This window comes from Triticum dicoccoides, chromosome 5A (genome assembly GCF_002162155.2).
Source record: "Triticum dicoccoides isolate Atlit2015 ecotype Zavitan chromosome 5A, WEW_v2.0, whole genome shotgun sequence".
NCBI lineage: Eukaryota > Viridiplantae > Streptophyta > Magnoliopsida > Poales > Poaceae > Triticum > Triticum dicoccoides.
Window position 1 is genome coordinate 32,419,462 of NC_041388.1, and position 14,323 is coordinate 32,433,784.

The following is a 14,323-nucleotide window of genomic DNA, read 5'->3' on the forward strand; positions in this document are numbered from 1 at the left end:
CTGACACGACACCCTGATCCCCCGACCCCGAAACAGCACCCCAACCCCGACACGGCACCCCGACACGACACCCCGACCCCTGACACCTCCCGAAAAGGTGTTCTTTGGCCTTCCAGAGGCCGAGGGGATCATATATTAGTGAATTATTAGTTAGGTCATATATTTTTCGATTTTGTTATGAAAACATCATATATAATTGTGTTGATCGGGTAGATTTAAATGTGCAGTTATTTCATCGCTGCGAGGTTTGGTGTTCGACGACCTCGCCGTGCGTTTGATGAGCTTTGCCCCTTCGTTCGTGGGTGAGCACAAATGACATGTCCTCCTCCCCCATTAATTATTTGCTCCATTCCGGTGTTCGTGCCGAAGAAACTTGATAGCTAGCTATATATGTGTCTTGAATCATCAGTATGCATAACCAATATGTGTCTCCCGTTCGAAAGCGTCATAGTTATAAATATGCATGCATTTGCATATTTACAACCTTGATTCTTTCGAATTGTCCAACGCTATCCATGGACAGCCCGAGTATGTGTAGATTGGGTTCATTTTCCCATATGCTTTGCTCCGGATCCGACGCATAAATTTCGTCAGTGCCTCCCCTATTGTTCTCCGGGTACACATTCTCTCTGTTTATTGCAGAGACGTGTATTAGGAGAACAGCGGGGAGGTGCTGCCGAAATTTTACATCGGATCCGGAGCATAGCATGGGAAAATGAACCCAATCTACACATACTCGGGTGGGATTAGGACCTATCATTACCTATTAGAGTGTAGGTTACATGGACGTAATAAATTTGACAAAGTAGATCAACTGATTAATATATACATGGTGAATTATATATATAATTGTTGTGTGTCCAGTAGCTCTGAAAGTCAAGATGAGTGATCGTGCTACCGGTCACACTGGTCAGAACAAATGGAGCGCTGAATGGTTCACAAAAACCAAGGGGTTTGTGCAAGCCGCATTTGCAAATGGCCAGAGGAAAACCTGGTGCCCCTGTTTCCGGTGCGGCAATTGGGAAAAGAGGCCGAAATGGGCAAACACCTGCAGAAGAGTGGTTTTACACCCGATTATACGGTGTGGACATTTCATGGTGAGTCTGCCCAACATGACCGAGCTGAGGTGGATCGTCGTCGCACCGACGAGCATGGTACCGGGATGGAAAACATGGTGTAAGACTATGATGATGCTCGGCATTCGGACGAGGAGATGGAGGAATCTGCAAAGGCCTTCAATGAAATGTTGGAGTCTTCAAAACGTCCGCTCCACGAGAACACTGAGCTTTGTCAGTTGGATGCCATCTCACAAGTAATGGCTCTGAAGGCTCAGTTCAACTTGGGTAGAGCATGCTACGACGCAATTATGGAAGTATTTGGACGCTTTCTACCCAAAGGCCATGTAATGCCTGCAAACCTGTACCAGTCAGACAAAATCCTCCGTGCACTGAAGATGCCCTATGAGAAGATACATGCCTGTGAGAAAGGATGTGCCTTATTTAGGCTTGACTATGCGGACTTGAACTATTGTCCCATTTGCAAGTCTTCCAGGTATATTGTGGTAGACAACGGTATGAGTGAGAAGACACAGACCAAAATCCCCGTTAGTGTTCTTCGGTATATGCCAATCATACCAAGACTTCAACGTCTTTTCATGGTCGAAGAGACGGCCAGACAGATGACATGGCACAAAACAGGCAAAAGAACCGAACTAGATGCATATGGGAATCTGATGATGGTACACACATCGGATGGTGTTGCATGGAATTTTTTTGATGAATTACATGCTGAGAAAGCGACAGATCCGAGGCATCCTCGAGTCGGCATCAACACGGATGGGTTCAGTGTGTTTGGTATGACGGCAGCCCAATATAGTTGTTGGCCCATATTTGTCTTTCCACTCAATCTCCCCCCGGACAGATTATGCAAAGAAAGAACATTTTCCTGACGTTGATAATTCCAGGGCCCAACTATCCGGGGAAAAATATGAATATGTACATGCAACCGCTTAAGGACGAATTGTAAGAAGCCTGGGATAATGGGTTCAAGACATACGACGCCTATAGCAAACGGAACTTCATAATGCGTGTGTGGTACATGTACTCGACGCATGACTTGCCGGCGTATGCGCTATTCGTTGGCTGGTGTGTGCATGGAAGGTTCCCGTGTCCCACATGCAAGGGAGCTCTTGAGTTTCGTTGGCTTCAGGCCGGTCGCAAGTTTTCTTGCTTCGACATGCATAGACAGTTCCTGGATCCTCGCCATAAGTTCAGGAAAGACAAGAAGAACTTCATCAGAGGTACAGTTGTCAAAAACTCTGCACCACCTGCGTTGACAGGCCAACAGACCCTGGATCAATTAAACGCTCCCGAGCCAGATCCACAACGTCCAGGGTACTTCAAGGGGTATAATTCTAAGCACGCCTGGACTCACAAAACATGCTTATGGGATCTGCCTTACTTCAAAGACCTCATTTGCCCACACAACATCGACGAGATGCACACTGAGAAGAATATCACAGAGGCACTTTTTGGTACATTGTTCGGCATAGATGGGAAGTCAAAGGATAATACTAAGGCTAGAGTCGATCTGGAGGCGCTATGTGATAGGCCGTTACAAAACATGAAAGAACCGAAAGGAAAGCAGAACTGGACGAAGCCAAAGGCATGGTTCAATCTTGGAAGGCCAACTATGAGGGAAATTATCTTGTGGGTGAAAATGCAGTTGATGTTCCCCGATGGGTATGCAGCGAATCTAAAGAGGGGAGCGAGTCTTGATAAATTGAAGATATTTGGTCTCAAGAGTCATGATTAGCACATATGGATTGAGCGGGTAATGCCGGTGATGTTGCGTGGCTTCATCCCTGAGGATGAATGGCTAGTACTGGCAGAACTCAACTATTTCTTCCGTGTTCTTTGTGCGAAAGAACTATCGCCTGGCGTGCTAGAAGAAATGGAAGAGTTGGCGTTGGAGTTGATCTGCAAGTTAGAGAAGATCTTTCCACCGGGCTTCTTTAAGCCAATGCAACATTTGATTTTGCATCTCCCGACCGAGGCAAGATTGGGGGGGGGGGCCCGTGCAAAATCGTTGGTGCTACCCAACTGAGAGGATGCAGAAGACGTTTCGAGAAAAATGTAAAAATAAACGAAGAATTGAAGCATCGATGGCTGAGGCATTCATCACTGAGGAGGCGGCAAACTTCGTGACAGCACACTACGAAGCCAAAAATCGTCATTTGCATAATCCGAAGCCTCGGTACAATGCTGACGACCCTAAAAAGGGTGGATCCAACCTCAACCTATTCAAAGGGAATCTCGCACCAGCTAGTGTTTCAAATCCAGTATCTTTGGATAACGAAGAATGGCGGACCATTTCGTTGTATATCTTCAACAACCTGATAGAAGTGCGGCCGTATATCGAGTAAGTTCTCGGTACATTGTTTCACAACTTCTATTTCCTTTGAACTGCTCTTATTCCTGGATATTTCATACAGTCGATACGTTGCCATATTCTCGTATGGAGCGGTGATCCAAAAGGATTTCGTCGAAGAGTATGAGCTTCTCGCAAAGCAAGGAGGCGGCTATCCCGGTTTCATCTCTTGGTTGAAACAAACAGTAATTTCTATTAGACAATTTCATTTCATTCGCTAATTTGTGCGTAATGCAACAATCCTTTCATATTAAACTTGTAGGCTAATTCAGAGTCTATGAATGCCGAATTGAGACAAGTCGCTAATGGTTTTGACTATAAGGTCCGTTCATTTGACAAATACGACATCAACGGGTATCGCTTTCGTACCTATGGCAAAGAGCTATCTATGGCCGACCGAAAGTCTACAAATTATTGTGTATCTGCTATCGGCGAAGGAGGTACCGAGTATTATGGGAGAGTTGAAGCAATTTATGAACTTCTATTCTATGGTGAAAACCCACCGAATGTCGTAGTCTTCAAATGTTATTGGTTTCAGCCGAAGGAGACTAGAAGGACTCATGAACATATAGGGCTAGTTGAAATCAACCAAAGCACCCATTTAGATGTTCCTGATGTCTATATTACGGCTCAACAGGCGACCCAAGTATTCTATCTACCATGGGCCTGCCAAACTAATCCAAATCTGAAAGGTTGGGATGTCGTTTATGAAGTGCCGCCACGTGCTAGACTTTCTCCCCCAAAGGAAGAGGATTATGAACCTCACATTAACCCAGACACATATGAAGGAGAATTCTTCCAAGAGACATGTCTTTCCAAAAAGCGTTTCAAGAACCGCTATACTTCACCCCAAAACATTAAAGTAGACAGTGACAGTGAATCCGACACCACCCCAGAGGAGGAACAAGAAGAGCCGGAACAAGAAGAGGTTACTGCTGCGGATGATCTATCAATGCTTGACCGATTACGTCAAGGTGGGCTTGCACATGTTGATGCCACTGAACCCTATGAGCCCATCATTGATTATAGTGATGATGATGATTATGCATTTATTGATGATACTGATCGAGATTATTAGTAGTGTCAGGTATTCAATTTTTTTATGTTGTACTTGATGATGATACACTTAAGTGATATACATATTATTATTCATGTCGGTATTTTTTTATGTTGTAGCTAATTTCGTTTATTCCTTGTCATGGCAGGTGTTGAAAGATGGTGGGCGCTGGTCGGGAGCGCGCCAAGGCCCCTTCGTCGTTGGCGTGTGGTGTGAGGTCTTCCATTCCACACGCACCTCTCCGCCGAGCGTTGCTGGACAGTACGACGACACCGCCGGGCCCTTCTTCATCGACCGCGGTGCCCAGCAGGGGCGAGGTAAGAAGAAGAGAGGAGGTGGAGCACGTGGTCGCGGGAGAGGAGGTAGGGTGACTGCTACGGCGCCTTCCTCGCCGCCACCCCCAGCTGTTTCACCCAAGCACGTGACTGCTAGGGTGGACTCATCCGAGGAGGAGGCTACACGGACTCCGGTCCACGAGCCTCCGGTCCACGGGTCTTCGGCCCACGAGCCTCGGGTCGACGGGCCGTCGGCCCATGAGACCCCGGAGGAGCACACGTTTGGATGGGGTACCTGGACGGATCAGCCCGAGGAGCCGAGTGGCCATGCTGATGATGGCGGGGAGCCGACTAATATTGAGGAGGAGGGGGGCACCGTCTACCAGCGTGGTTGTACACGGCTCCCGTCTGTGCCGGCGACCCGCGAGCAGAGGTGGTTGATTTTCCCTGATGGGGAGAGGTAAGTGCATTTAATATTTTTGTACCTTTTGCATTCATGTTTCTTCAAATAACTAATGCGTTGGCCTTGTCATGCTGCAGGGGTTGGGACCACCATCATAGTGTCCGCCGGCCCAACTCCATGCTTGGAGTTCTTTGTCGGCAAAACTTCCCGGGGTTTGTCACGTTGCCTAGTGAGAGTCGGCTTCCAGAGCTTGGATTGAGTTGGGAACACTACTTGGCTGCCTCGGCCCCGCCGGGTGAGATTATTGATGGTGTCTTGTGCAAGACGAGGGCAGACGTGGTGATCAGAAAGTTCTGGATAATTTCTCCTTTACACAATTAAAAATCTTCAACTAGCTAGTTATTAATTGTACTAATCAATATTGTCTCATTTGATTGCAGACGTTCTACAGGTGTGAGGAGGGATACGAGGAGGAAGCGACAAATGTTATCGATAACGTCTGCAAGCACCTACTACAGAACTTACGGCACGAGGCTCGGGTGCAGGCTGTTTGAGACTACTACGCCTCACGTGGTATCAAGAAGACCAAGCCGGCATGCCGCAAGAAGTTCTTGAGTAAGGAGCAGTACATGAAGGTAATTCTTAAGGCCTTCTACTTACTTCCTTCATTTAGTAATTCATAACCGTAGCGCTCAAGTTTCTATTTGCTAACTTAGGCCCCTCCGAGATGGTGTGCGGATCGGATGGATTGTTGGGAGGTGTTGGTCAATGAGTGGTGCTCAAATGAATGGCTAGCCCTCCACAACGATGCCAAGGACAAACGTGCCCAAATGGAAGGTGTGCCACACCATCAAGGCAGCTCCAACTTATTTCAGTTCGGGCGGAACTGGGTATGCGGTTTGCTTCATGATTCATGCAATTCATTCATCATGCTAGCTTTAGCCCTTTAATTACTAATTAACTTTGTTTCTCTCTTTCAGGCACACTACAACAAGGTAGATAAGGTGCCAGAGGTGTACGACCTGTATGCCATGGCCCACACTGGCCCTTACAAGAAAGTCAAGGCATTCTCTGCGTCTGACCTCGATGATCCAAAGAACTTCACCAACATCTCCTCCCATGACAAGCTCGTGCAATATAGAGATCAGGGGAAGGCGAGGAAAGGGGATGACTTTAACCCGAGCCAGGGTCCCATTGATACAGAGCTGCTGATGATATCTGGTGGCGGGAGGTCCCATGGCTCCATAGCAATAGGAGATGGACTTATCCGTTGTCCTAGCACTCTCCCGGAGATCAAGGCACGCCAGTCGAGCTCCACTCCTGAGATAAGGCCTCGTGAACGGCCAGTCCAACTCGCCTTCAAGGTTAGTTATACGTACTCAGCTATCTTTCTCCATTACATTGTGTGCGCTTCCATCAATGATTACAAATGGTCATGTGAGTGGTGTTGCAGGCTGCTATATAGAGTGAGAGAGATAAAACGGAGAAACTTCTGGCGGAGGCGGCGGAGAGGCAGCGGGAGTTGGAGGAGAGGACGACAAAGATGTTGGAGGAGGAGAGGGCACGGAATGACATGCAGGCAAGGGCCATGTATGAGCTCCTTGTAGTAAGTTTCTTCTGCAGATTAGCCAAAACATTCATGTAGTGTTTGTCTCATTACTAACTAGTATGACTGTGTTTGTCAAAACCAAATGTGTAGTCTGTGTGTGAGAAGTCCGGTCAGACCGCTCCACCGATGCCAGTGATTGCTCCTGGAACCACGGTGAGTTTAATTTGAATGGACATTACTTGCTAGTCTTAACATTTGAGTGTCATCATGGTAACGAGACATTGGTAATGATCATTGGTGCATCATAACTCCAGACAAGCATCGCACGATCCTTCTCCAGCTACTGGCACGAGCCAGCCCGCTCCTACACCTCCATGATCACGGTAAGTTTCTCTAGTGTTTTGCTTAACAAATGCATAAAGACCTAGACTTAGCTTTATTTCCTCCAATATGCTTACCATAATGACCTAGAGTTAGCTTCTTTTCCTCCAAAATGACTTAATAAGCATACTGACCTCCAAAACCATCCATTTTACCTAAGTTAGCTCTAAAACAATTTGTACTTAGCTTACTTATGTCAAAAGTTAGATAATTAGCTTAGTTAGCTCATAAACGATCCATTTTACCTAAGTTAGCTCTAAAATAACTCATTTTACCTTAGTTAGCTTATAAATGATCCAGTTTATCCAAGTTAGCTCTAAAATGACCTATTTTACCTAGATTAGCTCCTAAATGACCAATTTCACCAAAGTTAGCTCATAAACGATCCATTTCACCTTAGTTAGCTCAAAAACGATCCATTTCACCTTAGTTAGCTCATAAACGACCCATTTCAACTAAGTTAGCTCATAACTAATCCATTTCACCTAAGTTAGCTCAAAAACAATCTATTTCAACTTAGTTAGCTCAAAAACGATCCATTTCACCTTAGTTAGCTTATAAACGACCCATTTCAACTAAGTTAGCTCATAAACAACACATTTCAACTTAGTTAGCTCATATATGATCCATTTCACCTAAGTTAGCTCATAAATGACATATACTTCTTGTTCTAGTCTTCTTCTTGTTCTAGTCTTCTTCTTTTTCTAGTTTTCTTCTAGTCACCTATTTCTAACTTTCTTATTTGCTATTTTGCAGATTTCATTCACTTCATGGAAGCTAGCTTGCTATAATGAAGTGCTTGTTTTTCTTTGCTGAAACTTTGCATTGTATCTAGCTTGCTATGATGAAACTTTGCATGGTAATATGTATATGGATGGAACAATGTGTATGGATGGAACTTGAAGGAACTTGCTTATGTATGAATGGAGGAAACTTAATTATGTGCTGGATATGTGATATGTTTGCTGTTAAATAGCCCTATGAAATATATCTATATATGTCATATATATTTGTTGTGAAAATTGTTGGATTAAAAAAAATAAAAAAAGAGCCAATATGCAGGCTCTTTGCCGTCTGCCACCGACGGCAACGGGCTCTTTGCTGTCAGCCGCAGATGGCAAAGAAGCCACGTGGCAGCCAACTGTGCTTCCTGGGAGCTGACCCATTTGATCAGTTTGCCTACAGTGGTAGACGGCAAAGAGTGAACAATTTTGCCGTCAGCGGCGGACGGCAAAGGCCTGCCATGTAGTGACGTCTAACTGACATCATACGGCGGACGGCAAAGGCAGGACAAATTTTGCTGTCAGCGGCAGATGGCAAAGGCCTGCCGTTAGCCACCTAACGGACTAACAACGCATTTTTGCCGTCTGCTGCTGATGGCAAAGGCCCCTTTGCCGTCAGCCGCATAAAGCGGGCGACAAAGTAGCTGTTTGCCGGACCTTACTTTGCCGGAGCCTGTTGCCGTCCGCGGCAGACGGCAAAGACCTTTGCCGTCCGCTGTTCAGGCCTTTGCCGTCCGCCGTGACAAACGACAAAGTAGCTGAGTCCTGTAGTGCAGGTAGTACTATATTGTTGTAACCCAAGCCTGCCAACTATTCGCCTCTGGAGAACCTGAAATTTGTTAAATGCATGTATTAATTTTTTATTATGGTCTTACATAGTAAATATATTGAAGAGTGAATATAATTGCTAACCATATGATGGTCATGATGTTTCACCAGTGAGACAATGGACCCGCGCTAGGTAATCATCCCACCTCTGTAGAATGGCGTGCATGTTTCGGACTTGCATGTTATAGTTATGTTATAGTGGTTGCTATAGGCGCCCGTTCTTTCTCCTTTCTCGTAAATGTCGGCTATATTTAAATAAGATGTTAAGCATCGTCCTTTATATATCATTATCGAACAAAAATATATATAATAATAAAATATACTTATGGATCAGGCGCTTGGCTTCGCCGTTTGGATGTCTTGCTGAAAGGTACATGGCGAAATACACACTATTATAACAAAAATGTATGGTTTCTCCTGTTTTGACATCGTAGTCATAACAGAAAGCGTCCCATCGAATTCTGCCGATTTGATATCCATCACCGTTCTCTCTTACGTGTGTCATGTATGTTGATCTCTCATGTGTTTGGACTGAGAAATATCGTGTGATATAGTATCTAAACTGCCTTACACCGCGGCATGGAACATTCTAGGGATAATTGGTTTTATGCATTCTATAGAGAATGAGTAGACGCAGTTAGTTATATGGCATATCTTATAAAGGAAATAATACACATTTTCTTATTTACAATTACTTCACATATATGATGAAAGATCCACATAGACGATTTAAACTTAATATACTAAAATAACATTTAGTATAAATATATACCTACCACTACATATATGAAAAAAATACTTTGACTCATCATCCCTTCATAATGAGTATTCAGAACTATGGCCCAGAATTGAGCCACTTGTTCATGATCAAAGGTACATGGTTGTACCCTAGTTCCACATGTATCACACATGTCAGTCATTTGATCCTTTAAGTACTCTTGAGGTTTTGTGTTATAAACACACTAATTGACTGAATAGCTCTATCTTTCTAAGAGATGATATCTAATTTACATCTATTTATAGAGTAGGATACGGAGTTAGTGCATTGATAGAAAAAGTTCATATTAATTTTGTTTTGTCGTAAAATTCTAATGGACAAGAATAGTTCAAGGGGTCAATCAAAGACCTGTTTTTTGGTTCAACACGTACATAGGGCACTAAATTTTCATCCATCCTAGGGCTGGACCAAAAGATCGTATCTCGCGAGCATAACCCATCGCTCGATAGTTCGGCTCATTAAGTTCGTGGCTCGCTTCTTAATGAACATAGCCAATCATCGATTTCAGCTTGTTAAGCTTAAAGAGCTTGACGAACAAGCTAACGAGTTTCACGAGTAGCTCGTTAAGCTTGTTAGTAACAACACAACACATATTTTCATCTTACGTGACAAAAAAATTATAGTACGTCAACCCATCTATTCAATCTAATCTATATAAGAGGCAACATACTAGTACATTTCCTTTTGTAGTCACCATCTTTCTTCTTAAAAACCACATCTACATACTCATCATTTAGACCGTAACACATCAGAATCTGTTAACGAGCTTTCGCGAGCGCTCACTAGCTGCACGAGCTTAACGAACCTAGCCGAGCAGGGTTTTCTGCTTATTAAACTTAACGAGCTTAACGAGCCAAGCCTTAACGAGCACCTGCGTAACGAGCATGAGCTTAACGAGCCGAGCAGCTCGCTAATCCACTCCTAATCCATGCCACCAAAATTGTGCAAACGCTTCCACGCCAGCAATGGCTGCCGTGAAAATTGTTTTTGGCCCAAAAAAACTTTTAGCAGCGTGTGGGCTACAGTAAACGCGTCCAATATATTCACAACTTAGCAGCATTCCGGACCGACGGTGAGCGCTGCTAACGCTGTAGCAAACCTGCAGCGCGTATACGGTGGACACGCCGATAGCGCAAAGCGCAAAGCGCTTAGCGCGTATATGGTGGACACACAGCTGGCGAACGCTGCTAACGTGCTGCATGCTGGTCACTAACCGCGTTCGGTGGGCACGGTGCTACTGGTTTGCTACCAACGGCACTGTACTAGCGGCGCTCGGGTCGGACGCTGCTATAGGGCAATGTTGAATGCCACTAATTAGATGTTTCTCTACTAGTGATGTTAGCTCATATCTGAGAACACTTTTTTTACGATCTTTGTCATATTTCAAATTTGTTAATTTTCCTAGTAACTATGTCAACAATGGTGACACAATGCGAATGTTTTACATTTTTTTAATTTAATTTCAATTTTGTATGGTGTTTCAAAATGTGGTCAAAATTGCCGGCATGACCGTTTGTAGCTATGGGTGGAGTCTTGCCAAACTTTTGGTGGATCACTAATGAAATAGATACCTGTGTTCCTAAAAACATTTTTTGAAAACAAATAATGAGCAAACTATGAGGCAATTGTAGTTCAAATTTGACCTGCTTGCTACTCAATCAACATAAATTTTTCACTTTGACAAGAGGTGGATGGAAAGCTTATGACACACAATCATTTGGTCAATTGTAAATTAAATATGGTAATATTTTTAAAAATTGATGTGGTCATTTTGCAATAAATATTTGGTAGGTTCTTCACAAAAAACCTGTTTTTGGCACTCGGGAAATGGAAAATGAATTTTTTGTGCAAACAAAAATGAAAACTCCCTATGGCAACATCATTTGTCATTCGAAGATGCACCCTTGTGCATAATCTGATATCATTTGAATAAATTATGCCATGAATGTGTCTACAATATTGTTCCGTTGGTTGAACGCCATAAATCTTCATACATGATAGCACATTCATGAGAACACTTTTAAAACATATTTGTTTTAGTTCAAGTTGGTTATTTTTCTTGGAAACTAGGTCACATATAATGACACAATGAAGGTTTTCCATTTCTATTTATTTCTTATGACGGTTTCAAAATGTGGTCAAAATTGACGGTATGACTATTCATAGCTAGGGGTTGAATCTTACGAAACTCTCGGTTGATCTCTGATGAACTAGCTACTTATGTACCTAAAAATATTTTTTGCAAAAAATCATGAGCAAACTATCCAGGACATGTAGTTTAAATTTGACCCGCTTCTAGCTGAATCGACAAAAAATTGCGGTTTTGATGAGAGGTGGATGAAAACCTTTGGACATGTAACTCTTTGATTATTTGTACATAAATATGGTCTAATGTTTTTTTCAATGAACTGGTGCCATTTTGCAACAAATATTTCGTAGTGTTCTTCACAAAATACCCATTTATTACACTCCAAAAATAGAAAATGATTTTTTTGCATAGAACTGAAAACTCCCTTCGGTAAGATTGTTTCTCATTCAAAGGTGCACGCTGTTGGTAAAAGTAGTAGAAAACAAAAAAACGTTGCCCTACGATCAAACAAGAACACTATAAAGATGCAATAAACGGTTTAGATCAGATCGTTACCGACTCCGATTTGCAGCAGAAGAAGATGAATCGGTGTAGATCGTACTTGGTGTCCCTCGAACCATAGATGAAAGATCCCTTGAACTGTCCATGGATGGTCCCTCAAACGGTAGATCGAAAGCACAACCTCTCCCCAGATTGCAAGCGTACGGTCTTCACGATTCGATAGTGTTTTGTCGTCCAGAGCTAATCATCACCGAAGAACTAGAGGGAGGAGATTTGAACCATACTGGCCTTCTAATTATGAGGGTCAGAGGATCTAGGTCTAGGTCTAACTGGATCAACTAGAACTAGAGGAGGCTCCAAAACTTGTGTATCCAAAAGTGCCAAAACCTCTAGTATATATAGGTTGGACGAGGGGAAGGGGGATGATACGTCTCCAATGTATCTATATTTTTTATTATTTCATGCCATTATATTACCTATATGCTTTATATCCATTTATATGCTATTTTATATCACTTTTTTGACTAACCTATTAACCCAGTGCTCAGTGCCAGTTTCTGTTTTTTTGCTTGTTTTTTGGATTTTCAGAAAACCAGTACCAAACAAAGCCCAAACGCGATGAAACTTTATGGTGATTTTTTCTGGACAGAAAGGGACCCTAGAAGGTCCGGGAGGAGGCCATAAGACATACGGGAGAGCCACGAGCTCACAGGGCGCGCCCCGTGAACTCATGACTCCCATGCAACTTCGTTTGACCTGATTCCACCTCTATCCCAAACCAATAGAGAGCCAACCGGAACACCTTTTCCGCCGCATCAAGCCTCTGTTCTTTCGTGATCCCATCCGGAGGCCTTTTATGTACTCTGCCGGAAGGGGACTCGATCACGGAGTGCTTCTACATCATTCTTGTCGCCTTCCGATGATGCGTGAGTAGTTCACCACAGACCTATGGGACCATATCTAGTATCTAGATGACTTCTTCTCTCTCTTTTATCTTAATACATTATTCTCCTCGATCTTGTTGGAGTTCTATTCGACGTAATCTTCTTTTGCGGTGTCTTTGTTGGGATCCAATGAATTGTGGGTTTATGATCAAATTATTCACTAAAGGTAATTGAGTCTTTTCTGAACTTTATCATGCATGATTGTTATAGTTTTATATTTCTCTCCAATCTATCCATTTGGTTTGACCAACTAGATTGATTTATCTTCAGGGGAGAGGTGCTTTGTGATGGGGTCAATCTTGCGGTGTCCTCACCCAGTGACAGAAGGGGTAGCGAGGCACACATTGTATTGTTTCCATTTAGGGTAAAATGACGGGGTTTATTCATATTTATTGGGTTTACTTTGTCTACATCATGTCATCTTTCTTAAAGTGTGAGTCTGTTTGTCATGAACTTAATACCATAGATATTTGATGGATAGCGATCAATTGCTGGCGTAATAGTAGTAGATTCAGGCAAGAGACAGTCTAGTTGCCTATATACATGATCATTGCCATGAATACGTCATAACTATGAGTTTTTCTATCTATTGCCCGATAATAATTTGTTTACTCAGAGTATGCTATTGTTTTGAGAGAGAAGCCTCTAGTGAAAACTATGGCCCCGGGTCTACTTTAATCATATCACTAAAACCAAAAATACCATGCTATAATTTATTTATTGTATATTTTGTTTTGTAATTTATCTATCTACCTATACAAGATTTAATCCTTGCAAGTAACGACTTCAAGCGGATTGACAACCCTCTTGCCCATGGTGGGTGCAACTATTTGCTTTTGTGTGTGCAGGTGTTGTTCACCGGGGTTTGTGTGATTCTCCTATTGGTTCGATAACCTTTCTTCTCACCGAGGGAAATATTTATCTCTATTGTACTGCTTCATCCTTCATCTGCGGGGAAAATCCCAACGTGCGCAGCTTACAAGTAGCATGGGCGCCACACAATGGGGGAAGGTCCCCCCCTTGGACGGCCACGAGGAGGGACAAACCCCCTCCAATTCGTCCTCCCCGTTCCTTCCCCAAGTGGGAAGGGGGCGCCACCTCCTATCCCAATATGCTTTCCGACACTTGGCCTTCTATGACCCGTTGATATTTAATTAAATATAAAATCCTCTTAACTATTATTAGAGCCTTTTGCTATTAATTTAACATCACTAGAACACTTTCCACCTATATATTGTTTATCGATAATACCGGTATTACCCTATAAACCCTGAAACGCTTTCGGTCCTCTAGAAACTTTTTGGAAT